Below are 13,302 nucleotides of genomic sequence, written 5' to 3'. Positions count from 1 at the left end.
CCCGTGCCTCTCCCTGCGCCATGACCTCCCACCACGTGTCCACTGTTTGCCGATCAGCGGTTCATCAGCCAAGACCAGCCTCTTGGCTAACACTTCACCTGACTCCAGCGGACCCCGCTATCCCGCCCTGGGGCACCCCCTGCGACCAGACTGGTGACGCTGACTCGTACATTACATGCAGTACAGGGGGCCAAGACTCGGACTTCCTGGCGGACAGCGACGCCTCATCACCCGGCTCGGAGCCGGGCACGGCAGGCGTTCAGTAAGTGGAAGGGCAAGGATGCAGCCGTCATGCTGGATCAGAAAAGCGAGGTCCCGGCTCTGCTGTTCACTAACGGGCAACCTGGCTGAGTCAGTCAGCCTTCCTGAGCCTCACATCACCCGGCTGAATCTGGGATAGAGATACTAACCCAATCCTGACGTGCGCCTTCAGTGAAATAACGTTGAAAGAACTTTCTGATTAGTGTCAGCAGCGACCCTTCGAGTTCGGGCCGAGTCAGCAATACCAGGCCATCACCCTGAGCCTCGTCATGCCAGGAAGAGCCCCCAATTTGCCATCCCGTGACCACTTCCTAGCGCTCTAACCTTCCTCAATGCGCGCGTGGGGAACGCAAGAATGAAATCTGGGTCAGGCATTTACCATTATTCACCTCGTTCACGGACCCAGGGTTATTTTCACATTTGCTCTGAACTCCGGAGTCCTCTGTACGTCCCACGGGGGGCAGAGTTCTCAGGCGGCCTCCGAGATGCCCTGCTCCTGGTGCACACACCCTGCACGACGCCCTCCCCGACTATCAGCAGGACTGGCTCTCCTGCCAGGAGCAGGCTATGCCCCGGGGCAGAGCTGACTTTAAGAGAGAGGGGTCACCCGGGCAAGCCTGACCTGATCGGGCTCTTAAAGGCGCCTGCGTGCACTTTCCCTGGAGAGAGAGACGTGAAGCGTGAGAGAGGGACGTGACACAAGGAACATTCTCCCGTGCTGGCTCTGAGGATGCGGGGCCCACACGGCGAGGAACGCAGGTGGCGGCCAGACACGGAGAGCAGCTCCCGGCTGAAAGCAGGGGCCTTAACTACAGCTGCGGGGAGCTGGAACCCCGCCAACAACCTGAATGAACTCGGACGGGGGCTCTTCTCCCGAGTCCCAGAAAGGAACGTGGCCTGGTCGACACCCTGACGTCGGCCCGCGAGGCACCGGCCTTGACTTCTGCCCTACAGGCGGCGGGTAAGCTCCTACCTTTGCGCCGTTTTACACACTAAGTGTGCACTGGCCTCTCGCGCAGCAGTACGGAGACCCTCCAGACAAGCCGCCTTGGCTCCAGCCCCTGCCCAAGTGCGACTGGCCCAAGAATCAAACGATGACTCCTTGAGTTCGTTCCCCTAAACAAACGTCTCGCAGCGCCTACCTCGTGCAGACACTATGCTAGGCTGAGCGTGGCAGAACAGAACGTTTCAGCTACCTTACTGTCGTGCAAGAAACGGGGGGCCTGAAACGCCGAAGATAATTTCACTGCAGACGTTATTCCCCACCGTTTACCTCTGGGGAGTGTCACATCTTTGGGGCGTCAGAACTCATTTAACTCAATAAAAAAAGATCCGATTAAAACACGGACAGAGAATCTGAGCAAACGTTTTTCCAAAGAAGACAGACAAATGACCAACGGGTGCGTCATCACTCATCACCAGGAAAATGCAAATCGAAGCCACAACGAGACATCACCTCACACCTGTCGGAACGGTCCCCACTGAGAAGACACGAGACGACAGGTGTCGGCGAGGACGTGGAGAAAGGGGAACCCTCGTGCACCGCTGGTGGGAATGCAAGCTGATGCAGCCAACCGTGGACGACGGCGTGGAGGCTCCTGAAAAAATTAAAACTGGAGCCACCCTATGATCCAGGGCTCTCACTTCTCGGGTATATATCCAGACAAAACGCAACCGCGTATCGAAAAGGTATCTGCACACAGCATTAGTCACCATAGCTAACACCTCAGTGCCAACAAACGCGTGGGTGTGGGGTGTGCGTGTGTACAGACACATACAATGGGATACTACTCATTCCTAAGGAAGAAGGAAATCCTGCCGTTTGTGACAACAGGGACAGGCCTTGACGGCGTTAAGCTAAGGGAGACACGCCAGACAGAGAAAGACAAATACTGTCCTACCACTTAGGTGTGGAATCTGAAAAAGCCAAACTCCTAGAACAGAGAGTAGAATGGTTATCGGAGCTGGGGGTCGGGGGACAGGGAGAGGGGGAATGGGGGTCAAAGGGTACAAACTTGTAGTTGGAAGAGACCTAACGTAAAACACGGTGGTTAGAGTCCACAGTACTATATTACGTTCTTCAAAGCTGCTAAGAAACTAGATCCTAAATGTTCTCACAAGAAAGAAACGGTAACTTCGTGAGGTGATGGGGGTGTCCGCTAATTCTACAGTGGTAATCACACTTGCACCAAATCAACACGTACCCCTTAAACTTACACAATGTTGTATGTCAATTACGCAGCACTAAAACATCCTTGGGGTGTACCAAGTGATTTTTAACAACAAGAAATACACAGAACTCAGAGTGAACGGTGGTCTATGAGGCCCAGCATAGGCATTCCGCTACCCGTCCCCCACCAATACCCACCACCACATTTCACATGTGCTGAGAACAACATAATCTCGTATGCGTGACCGACCTTAAAAACTCGATGATGGAGGATATTTTTAATCCCAAGTCAGTTGCAGTCTCCAGTACTTAGAATATTCTGGGCATTCGTCTTGTATTCTAACCTACATACACGCAAGGAAGACACACGCACGTTAACCGGCCACCACCAACAGAAAGTGAATCTTCCCGACTCCACGATGACAGGTGCTGTACCGACGATGTTCATTCTGTTCCCACTATTATAATCACTGTGCATTCTCTGTATTTCTGTGTTGCCCTAACTTCCCCCATCTCCTAGGTTTGTCTACAGGGAGACGATCTGGAAAGAGCACAGGTTTTGGAAGCCGTCGGGCACAGGTCCCAGCCCTTTCCGCAGCCGCTCTGGCACCTCTCACATCACATCCCTTTTAGCCTACTTCTCAACTCAGGCATGGCTCTGGAAGGAAGGCAGCCCTGCGTGAGCCCCTTCGGAGGCCCACAAGGTCCCTTACCTGTACCTGTCTCTGTTTTTCTGCTCAGAGTATTCTCCGAGTCTCGGGGAACATCAAGCCCCATAGCCCAGAAGTTCTGGGGAATAAAGACAGCTCTCGGCCAACAGGTGACAGATGTCAGTATATCAGTGTTCTGGTGTCCCTTCCTTCGGACGGGCATTTCTAGGAGGCCTTCTGAACGCGTCTCAGAGATCCTGATGGAAGCAGAGCCCTCCTCCTCTCCAGGATCACCTCCTGTACAAACTACCTGCAGCAAAATCCTCTCAGGCTCTGCTTCCACACAAACCTGCACCACGATATCCAGCACTAGCTGGGACTTAACCTCTCTGAGCATCAACTTCCTCCTGTGTACAAGGAAGGTACAAAGACCTATTCCGTAAGGCTGCTGGCAGGATTAAATAAGGTAGCAGCTGTGAATCACCAGGCACCAGCACTGACCAAGAGCTGACGGTTCCTACCAGCAATTATTTAAAACAGTGGACTCTTGGGGGCACCAGGGTGACTCAGTTAAGTGTCCAACTTTGGCTTAGGTCATGATCTCTCGCCCCGTGAGTTCGAGCCCCGTGGCGTCGGGCTCTGTGCTGACAGCTCGGAGCCCAGAGCCTACTTTGGATTCTGTGTCTCCCTCTCTCCCTGCCCCTCCACTGCTCGTGCTCTCTCTCTCTCTCAAAAATAAACATGAAAAAAAAAATTTTTTAAACAATGGACTCTTGAAAACAATGGACATGAGGAGAAGGAAACACGAAACACTACACAAACTCGGACGAGTGCGACACTGAGAATTACCCCAGCTCTCTCAGCCTCACTCAGACACTCCAGAATTAGTCACCTCTCAGTGCCTTTCACAAATCTGCAAGGAATTCAGTGCACTCCTGAGAGGGGAAGAGGGGACCCAAGAGGAGCCTCTTCATTTGTTCACTTCAGCTGTCAGCCTCTCGGCTCAAATGCCTCCTGACTGCCAAGTGCATGGGAGACGGTCAGCCTAAAACAGACCAAGTATGCTTCAAACACTTCAAACCAAGTCCAATTAATCTTTTAAAAAAGTAATTCCAGAATAAGCAGCTCAGAAACAGAGATCAGTGTAGAAATCATCAAAGGGGTTTTCATTAAAGAATACCTTGTTCCAACAGAATTGAGATTTTCCACACAGTTGTGTGCAGCTTGAAAACGTCGTTCTTCTCGAGACTTCTGCCTCAGAAGTTCCATTCTCTCCTGTCTGAATTAGAAGCCCCAGAGTTTTTCATCTCGGGTTTTCTATCGTGGAATGCAATCTCATCACATCTTAACCCTCACAAAAGCGGGGGGTAGATTTGGGAAAAAAGAAAATCACTGTTTTCAGTTTTAAAACATGTTACGCAGTAGTTATCTGAAATAGCTCCGACTGCCCTATGGGCTTGGGCTTGGCTTCAGAGCCACTGTGGTATCTCAGGGCCGAGGGCCACACAAGAATCACTGAGCAGCAGCACAGTCACAATAGCCACGCTCATGGCCACGGTGAAAAAGCACATGGCAGATTTAGTTAAAAACAGCAATGCTGGGGGTGACTGGGTCGGTGTGGGCTCAGGTCACGATCTCACGGCTTGTGAGTTCGAGCCCCACGTCGGGCTCTGTGCTGACAGTGTGGAGCCTGCTTGGAAGTCTCTCTCCCTCTTTCTCTGCCCCTCCCCTGCTTGCTCTCTCGCCAAATAAAGAAATAAAAAGCTTAAACAAACAAACAAACAAAAATAGCCATGCTGCTCAGCAGCGCGGAAGCTGCACCCCCAGCCCTGGGCCCACTGAGTGGGGGGGGGGGGGGTCCTCGTGGTGCGGTTCAACCTGCGCTCGGGCCGGCTCTCACCAAGAAACCACCACATCTGGGGCTGGTACAACGCGGGAAGGCCATCTGAAGGGGTCCTTCAGCACCCGAGGTTTAACAGCATCCGAATTTTGAATCACTACAGAAAAACGTACATTATAGAACATCTTCTACAAGGAAAAATGCCTCCTTGTTCGTATTTAAGATGTCATTTATTGTACTGGGAAAAGCAAGCAAATACAAAGATTTAAGGAGCTTCAACATAGAACCTTAAGGTTAAAAAGAAAAAAAAAAAAACCCACAAAAAAGCAGCACTAGCTTTCCTGCCAGAAGGCAAGAATAACCTCTTCTCTCCATAACCAGCCTGGTCTGCGCCCCCCACAGCCGTGCCCATTTCCTGTGGCCCCAGCCTCCAGGCTGGCTGCCACGACCACCTCCAAATGGAGAATTCCTCAAAACAAGTCCCATTACCAGTGAGGATGGTATAATCAATTCTCCATCACACGTGTTAACGGGACGTAAGAGTGGCAACAGGATACAGGAAACATATATTTTTAAATATATTTATATTTATATTAAATATATTTAAACATATATTTTTAAAAGCCCATCAAGCTCATTTCAGGAACAATTTCAAACCAGTGCACGGCTGTGCCTCTCACGGAGCCGGGGAGCCCTAAAGTGAGGTGTGAATGGCTGAGAAAGGCCCCCCGAAAGTGCTGAGAGAAAAGCAGACATCAGGAAAACCGGGCTAAACCTTTCCAGTAGAGTTGGTGGTAACAACCTCTTGAATCCAAAAATGTCAAAAGAGAAACAGTGAAATTTCGTACGTAGGAGAGTTAAGAAAAACTCTGGCAGCCTCTAACATTAAAATAGCGAGAACGTTTTTCATTCAAGGTAACTACCCAAGAATAAGAACAGATTTAACATCTGCAAGATATTTACAATGCGGATGTTTTTATATTGTTAGAGAAAGAATTCTGGGATAGTAAAGCACATGTGACAGGGTCCAGTCAGACCTTGTGAAATCTCTGTATATTTCTAAACACGAACAGGTACACAAATGCCTTTCCGGATCAGTTTTGATAAAAACTGCAGACAGTCAAGCCACATGACCACTAAAAGACCCCGTGAAATTCCATCTGTGTGATGGAATTTACCCACTGGGACGAATTTTTTTGATGCTTCTAATTATTTGCATTTATTCAACTGATCTTTTTGGATGTGTGAACAATGCATGTACACTGTGGAAAAATTTTAGTAATAAAAAAATTACAAATAATGTGAAAATTCCCCCTTAAGGCACCATGAACAGGTGACCTCAGCTAGCAATCTGTGCACTCTGATCAGATCTTTTGTCCTCTTAGGTTAAACTATATGCAATTGCAACAGCCAATCCTTTTTTTTTTTTTTGGAAACACTAAAATAGTTGTTGTTGAACTTTTTACTTTGAAATAGCCATAGGGATGCCCGGCTGGCTCAGTCAGAAGAGCATGGGACTCTTGATCTCGGGGTCGTGAGTTCAAGCCCTACACTGGGTGTAGAGATTACTTAAATAAATAAAACTTTTTTTAAAAATTGCAATAATCATAGGTTCACAGGACAGCGTTGAGAAAGGTACAGGGCACAGGGCAGCAGCCCGTGCACCTGTGCCACGGCTCCCCCAAGGCTAATACCTTAAACAGTTAACAGTGTAGCATCAAAACCAAGTAAATGACATTGGTACAACCCCCAGAGCTTTATTCAGAGTTCATTAGTCACTCACTCGAGTGTGTGAGCGTGTGTGTATGGGGAGCTCTATGCAGCCTTATCCGTGTACAGTCTTGTGTAACACACAGGATCCTCAGCTGTACCGACCCTGCAAGGCCCCCTCAGGTTATCCTTGTATAACCACACCCTCCCTCCCTGCCTCCCCAACCAGTGATCTCCAAGCCTATGAATTCTGTTACCGAACAAAGGTTTCAGAATGGGATCGTGCAGTACACATCCCTCTGAGATTGGCTTTTTTTACTCAGCGTAGTTTTCTGGACGTTCATCCACGCTGGTGCATGTATGGGTAATTTGTTCCTTTTTATTGCTGAGTAGAATTTCGTGGTGTGGACATACCACAGTGAAACCGTTCACTCCTGGGAGGACAGTTGGGTTGTTTCCAAGTTTGACTATTATGAACAAAGCTGCTATGAGCATTTGTGTACCAGTTCTGGGGTGAAAGTAGGTCATTTCTGAGATCAATGTCCAAGAATGCAATGGCTGCATCATACGGTACGCGCATTTTCTTTAGTTTCGAAAGGAACCGCCAAACTCTCTTCCCGAGTGGCTGTCCCCATTTTCTAGGTCCACCGTCAGTAAATCACAGACTGCATCCCTCCACATCCTTGTCGGCATCAGGGAGACCTTCCAGCTGGAATATAGCCAGTCTGTCCGTTCCTCCTCCCCCCCCCCCCCACACCCCACCAGAGTGTGTCCATCAGAAACAACTGTGGGCTTATTTTCAACAACTGCTATTTTTCTAAAGGTACTTTTAGTTCCTTGAGGCATTTCCCTACCCGCCCCCCACTCCCCCCCACTTTAGTTTTCTTTACATTTGGATTTAATAAATTATATTTAATTTCGGAAAAACTCTGTTTTGGAAACTCAGGATTTAGATGAGAACAAAACATGGAAGATTTCTTTCCAGTGCTAAAACTCACTTATTCTTTATTTTTACTAGTTAGCAGTATGGCTTCATTTCTAACTTAAATTGGGTTTTCAGAATGAGGCATCTACACAACCATTTTTAAAGTCTCCCAACCGCCTTATAAAATGAATACAAATGGTCTTAGATTGGAGCACAAACAGACCTTTCCTTAATGTTGTCCTAGAATTGGGGTTTTTATAACATGCCTTTTAAAATATCAACTTCTGGGCCCCACATTTCTACAGCTTTTAATAGTTTTCGGTCTAGCCTTCATCAACAATTAGTTTCCGAGACTGATTTATAAGTACTGCAAACCATGCATTATTTCTGGGACTCTTGTAAAGCAGCACAGAGCCCTTAGTCCCTAGCACTGGTTATTTTTTTTTTTTTTTTAAATTTTCCTGCGCATGGTAAAGTTAACCAATTTTTTAAAGAAAGCTAAATGACTTAACTTTTCCTCACCCTCCAACACACACACACATGCGCGTGCGCACACACACACACCCCTTACACACATCTATCAAGAACCAAACGCTACTTCTTTCTTTTACATGCAACTAAGAGAAGGTATTCCTTACCTAGAACACAGTAGTTGGCAGGTTCGGCAAACAGAGTAAAAGAACTCTTTCGGACAACGAAGAACTCATGGCCACTCCTAGCGAGATCTCACAATGTCCAGTCATTCGGGGCAGCTCCTGAACAGCTGTTTCCTAAACCCATGTCACAGGAAACAAACACTATTCTAGTATCTAAACTTCTGGAACATTTTAAAACTTCCATCAACTGCCCTGAAGGAAATGACCACTATCTAGAGTATTAGCAAAATGGACAGCTTAGAAACTCCATGTGCATGAGGTTTGCTGAAACAGTGAGACAGAAATGCTCAGCTGTTGGCTGTCTCTGTGGGAGGGGCGAGGCAGCTCCAAAGACCTCTGTGCGGCTGGGAGACTCTGGGCCGCCCCGCTCACCCCTCCAGGCCTGGGACCCTCCCCCATCAGTTAGTGAGGGGGAGGAGGCCAGGCTTGGATGGCATCCATAAGGAGCTCACCTCCAGTCCTTAAGTACCACAGTTCTATTTTTACTTGCTTTCGATTGGAGCAGGAAGAGGTCATCCTAAATCCTGTGTGCTTTGTGGTGAAATTATAGGAAAACCAGATTAGCGGTAGGAATTTGGAACCTCTTCCGTTAGACAGTGACATTTCAAGAAAATTAGCTCCAACTATTAAGAAAACCCTGACAGTATTTTTGCTTTCGTCTTCCTGGCCTTTTTATTGCTTAAAGAACGATTAGAACCGAGAGGCTTAAGGATTAATGGATAAGTGAGAAGTTCCGCCCGTGGCCAGAGGCTTCGTGAGTTATTAACCTGTTCGAACTCCATGGGCTCAAGGTGGGAGGCTGACAGGACAGCCTGGTGGCCTGAAATGAGTCCGGGCAGCACCAAGACCACTGTGCCTCCTGCAGGGACCAACACACAACTAAATGGGGGGGGGGGGGGGGGCGTGGATCACGGTTCCAAGCAATGGCTCCACACCACCACCTGCAGGTGCTATCACTCCGTGATATGTGGATGAAACATACCTTTTACAGAAACAGTACATAAAAATGATAAAATATCAAGCCTGTATCATAATATACTATTCTTTGGATGATTTCCAATTTTTTTTCTTGGAAGACTGGAAAAAAAAAAAAAAAAAAAAAGACCCTCCCGGCTAAAAGCTCTGTGTTGTAAATATTTAGACAATAGCCTAATTTCCTAGCATTTTTAAGTCAAATCCGATACTTTCCTGAATTTTACTTAGGGTATTAACCTACTTAATAATAATTATTGGGGCAGAGGATGGGTAGATCTTTAGAGGAAGCCTTTCAAACCCCAAAGGTATTTTTTTGTTACTACATGAAAAACTTTTTTAACATTTTTTTTTTATTTTTGAGAGACAGAGACAGAGCACGAGTGGGAAAGGGGCAGAGAGAAAGGGAGACACAGAATCCGAAGCAGGCTCCAGGCTCTGAGCTGTCAGCACCAAGCCTGATGCGGGGCTTGAACTCATAAACCGTGAGGTCATGACCTGAGCCCAAGTCAGAAGCTTAACCGACTGAGCCACGCAGGCGTCCCAAAAAACTTTATAAAAGGTATAAGCCAACTGCTTGTGTCTAAATGTCAAAGTCAACTACTATAGAGTTCATTCTAATGAGTTATGGAGATAGTAGGCCAGGGGCTCTAGACATTTAGTGGCATCAAAGTCACCTGGAGGGCTGGACACAGAGACCGTTGGGCCCTCTGCCCAGAGTTTCTGACTCAGTAATTGGTGGGGCAGAGAACTTGCATTTCTAACCAATTCCCAGATGGTGCTGATGCCGCTGGTCCACGGACCAGCCTTCTGAGACCCACTGCTCTAGGTGAACTGTATCTGTGCATCCACTGCATTCAAATTTTTTACTTGGTACAAATATTTTTATAATGGGAAAGAATAAACAGAAGATGGGGAAGCTGGCACAATTCATGGAAACGACAGAAACGTCCTCTCCTTGATGCTCTCCAAAACATCTGGAGTATCTTCTAAAAAGGACAATCTTCAGCAGCAACCAAAATGTAGAATCAGAAACAAGCATAGTCATTTTTACCAGTGACAGACAAGTGTCTTCGGGACAGAAGTCCCTCTGTAGCAGCTCGATCTGATTTTGTGGAATCCTATTTTGTGGAATCCTTTACCCATCCCTGCTCAATGGCTTAGTGGCTCCATACAATAGGTAACAAAACCACTGTGGTCAGATCACTTCTGTGCCCCGAACCCCAGACCTAACCCAGAGTGGGTTCTCATCCTTCTCCATTTCCAGAGACAACAGAAACAACCTGGAGACGTTTTCCCACCATCTCCAATTATACATCCATGTGAACAATATAAAATCATATTTGTGTTTGAAACTAATAGACAAAACTCTGCCAAATAAAAATTGGGAAGAACAAGTACACATATCCAAAGTGAGATATGATATAGGGTATGCCAGGAGATTCGGGACAGATGTAAAAATATGTGACTGGTGATGGGGTTCAAGAGGTTGCCCCAAAATATGGCACCTTGGCATACTGAATACTTTAAGCAGAAGGAGTCTGAGAAAATGGCAGAAACAGGACGTGCACTCTGACCTTCCCTGTCTCTCTCCCCTGAAGTAGGTCATAGATGCCTTCCCCAGACCTAAAGGAAAGTAGCATTCTTACCTCCAAGACAAAAGGACACCGAGAAGAATCCAAGCACACAGACCCTACGAGCAGGGCAAACATCTAAAAGATCTGCTCTTCTGATTGTTCTGTGAATCGACCTCCTCCCATTTCTAGCCCCAGGTCCCTACCCGGTTCCTTAGCTAAGGATGGCATATACAATGTAACAGCCTGACTTGCTTTAGGGTCTCATATTTTCATGGAGCTCCGTCGGTGCAAAATTAAATTTGTTTTTCTCCTGTTAATCTGTCTAGACCAACCAAAGAACCTAGTGGGTGCAAGGAAGAATTTTCCACCCCTACAGTTGGTTACCATGAAGGGACCAATTTCACTGGCTGCACCCTGCTCGCTCCAGGGCTCCTTGCAGCAGAGAGATTCTGGGACCTCTGACAAGTATAGCAAAATTCTTATCACATCAGTCTCCTGAATTTCTGCTTACAGGGGCCGGAATCTCCCTACAAGGGAGCGTCCTCCCCCTGCCCTGCAGCCCCCCCGCCCCCGCCTTTCCTGAATTTAGAGTAGCAGAAGAAAACAGTTGTGGAACTGGACCCTTGGGTACAGCAACTCTAGTAAAGATTCATTATAAGTACTCTTGGTTTTTATCAATCCTTTTCTTCCCAGAGATGGTCACTCTTTGTCTCTAGCCATTGTCACAAGGAGGAAAACCAGAGGCCAGAATGCAGGCAGAGGCTCTAGAAGCCTGCTGTTCTAGCTGGCCTCACAGACTGGTGAGTTAACATTTCTCACCAGACTGGCATCTGTTTTGACAAATACTGCAGTGGGTCAGTGTGCAGATGACGTAAAGGCTGTTGCTAAGGAACATCTTAGAAGCCAAAGCTGCACAATTGGTGGGCACGGGTAGAACACTATTAGAGTGCTGACCACCTAACTCAGTAACTCCTGTGATAGAATAAGTTGGGCACAAAAAAATCTTTTTTTCACACTTGGTCATTCATCAACTTTAAGAAAGTTTCTGTACAATGAGGTACACTGTAAAATACCACACAATCCCCAACCCAGTGGTACATCTCTTTTAGGAATTAGTATTGGCTCTGAGACCCAAGGCTTAAATAAAGCTCTTAACATGCATATAAGAAAAACCGGATGAGGTTTTCCTTTCATCTAGAACTGTTCTATGTCTTGAGTGCTTGGCTTTATGACCAACCAGCGAGAATATTCACTCAGGTCTCTGCCAACCAGAGATGCATGCCCCAGTGTGGTACAGCCGAATAGCAGGTGATAAGCAGATTCTCCTTGTGTGTCTTGTAAGTTCTAAGAAGAATTGGTCATAAGGGGTCCTGGTCCATAAAGGGCCTTTGTTGTCTTAACAGTCATGGTCATTAACTTGGCTGGCAGAAACGTGGGCTGCACCCCATCTGTGGCTAGATCTTTCTTAAACTCTTTGGCTATTGGGTGTCTTTTGTGGTTCCATACAAATTTTAGGATTATCTGTTGTACGTCTATGGAAAATGCCATTGGTATTTCATAAGGATTATACTGAGTCTACAGATTGCTTTGGGTAGTATGAATACTTTAACAATACTAATTCTTCCAATCCATGAATATGGTATACTTCTCCATCTATTTGTGCTATCTTCAATTTCTTTCATTGGTGTCTTATAGTTTTCAGAGTACAGGTTTTTCACCTTGGTTACATTTATTCCTAGGTATTTTATTCTTTTTGATGCAGCTGCAAATGGGATTGTTTTCCTAATTCCTCTGACAGTTCAAGCATAGAAATGCAACAGATTTATGTATAATAATTTTGTATGCTACAACTTTACTGAATTCATTTATTCCAATGGTTTTTTTATGGAGTATTTAGAGTTTTCTATATATACTGTCGTGTCATCTAAAAATAGTGATAACTGTATTATATTTCATTTTGGAGGCCTTTTTTTCTTTTCTGATTGCTGTGGCTAAGGACTTCCTGTACTGTGTTGAATAAAAGTGGCAAAAATGGGCATCTTTATCTTGTTCCTGATACTAGAATAAAAACTCAGTTTTTCACCATTGAACATAAGGTTAGCTGTACATTTTTCAGATATGGCCTTTATTATGTCAAGGTACATTCCTTCATACCAACTTGAATTTTTTCCATAAATGGATGTCAAATTTTGTCAATTGCTTTTTCTGCATCTATTCAAACGATCATGATTTTTATCCTTTTTGATGATGTGGGGTGTCAGCTTGATTGATTTGTAGTTATTGAACTATCCTTGCATCCCTGGAATAAATCCCACTTGATCATGGTGCATGATCCTTTTAATGTACTGATGAATTTGGTTTGTTAATATTTTGTTGAGGATTTCTGCATCTATGTTCACCAAGGAGACTGGTTTGTAATTTTCTTTTTTGTGGTATTTTTGGTTTCAGTATTGGGGTAATGCTGGCCTTGTAGAATGAATTTGGAAGCACTCCTTCCTCTTAAAAATTTTGGAATAGTTTGAGGACAGGTATTAACTCTTC

At 46.1% G+C, this 13,302-nt stretch overlaps 1 protein-coding gene across 3 annotated transcripts in view; it reads right to left on the bottom strand.

Moving 5' to 3' along the window:
- Positions 1 to 13,302, bottom strand: part of DTNBP1 (dystrobrevin binding protein 1) — a 132,136-nt gene that overhangs the window by 10,387 nt on the left and 108,447 nt on the right. The window lies entirely within an intron of this gene.

The sequence above is a fragment of the Panthera onca genome, chromosome B2 (genome assembly GCF_046562875.1).
Source record: "Panthera onca isolate mPanOnc1 chromosome B2, mPanOnc1 haplotype 2, whole genome shotgun sequence".
Lineage (NCBI taxonomy): Eukaryota > Metazoa > Chordata > Mammalia > Carnivora > Felidae > Panthera > Panthera onca.
Note: the sequence above shows the minus strand (reverse complement) of the source record. Positions and strands in the feature narration are given on the sequence as shown.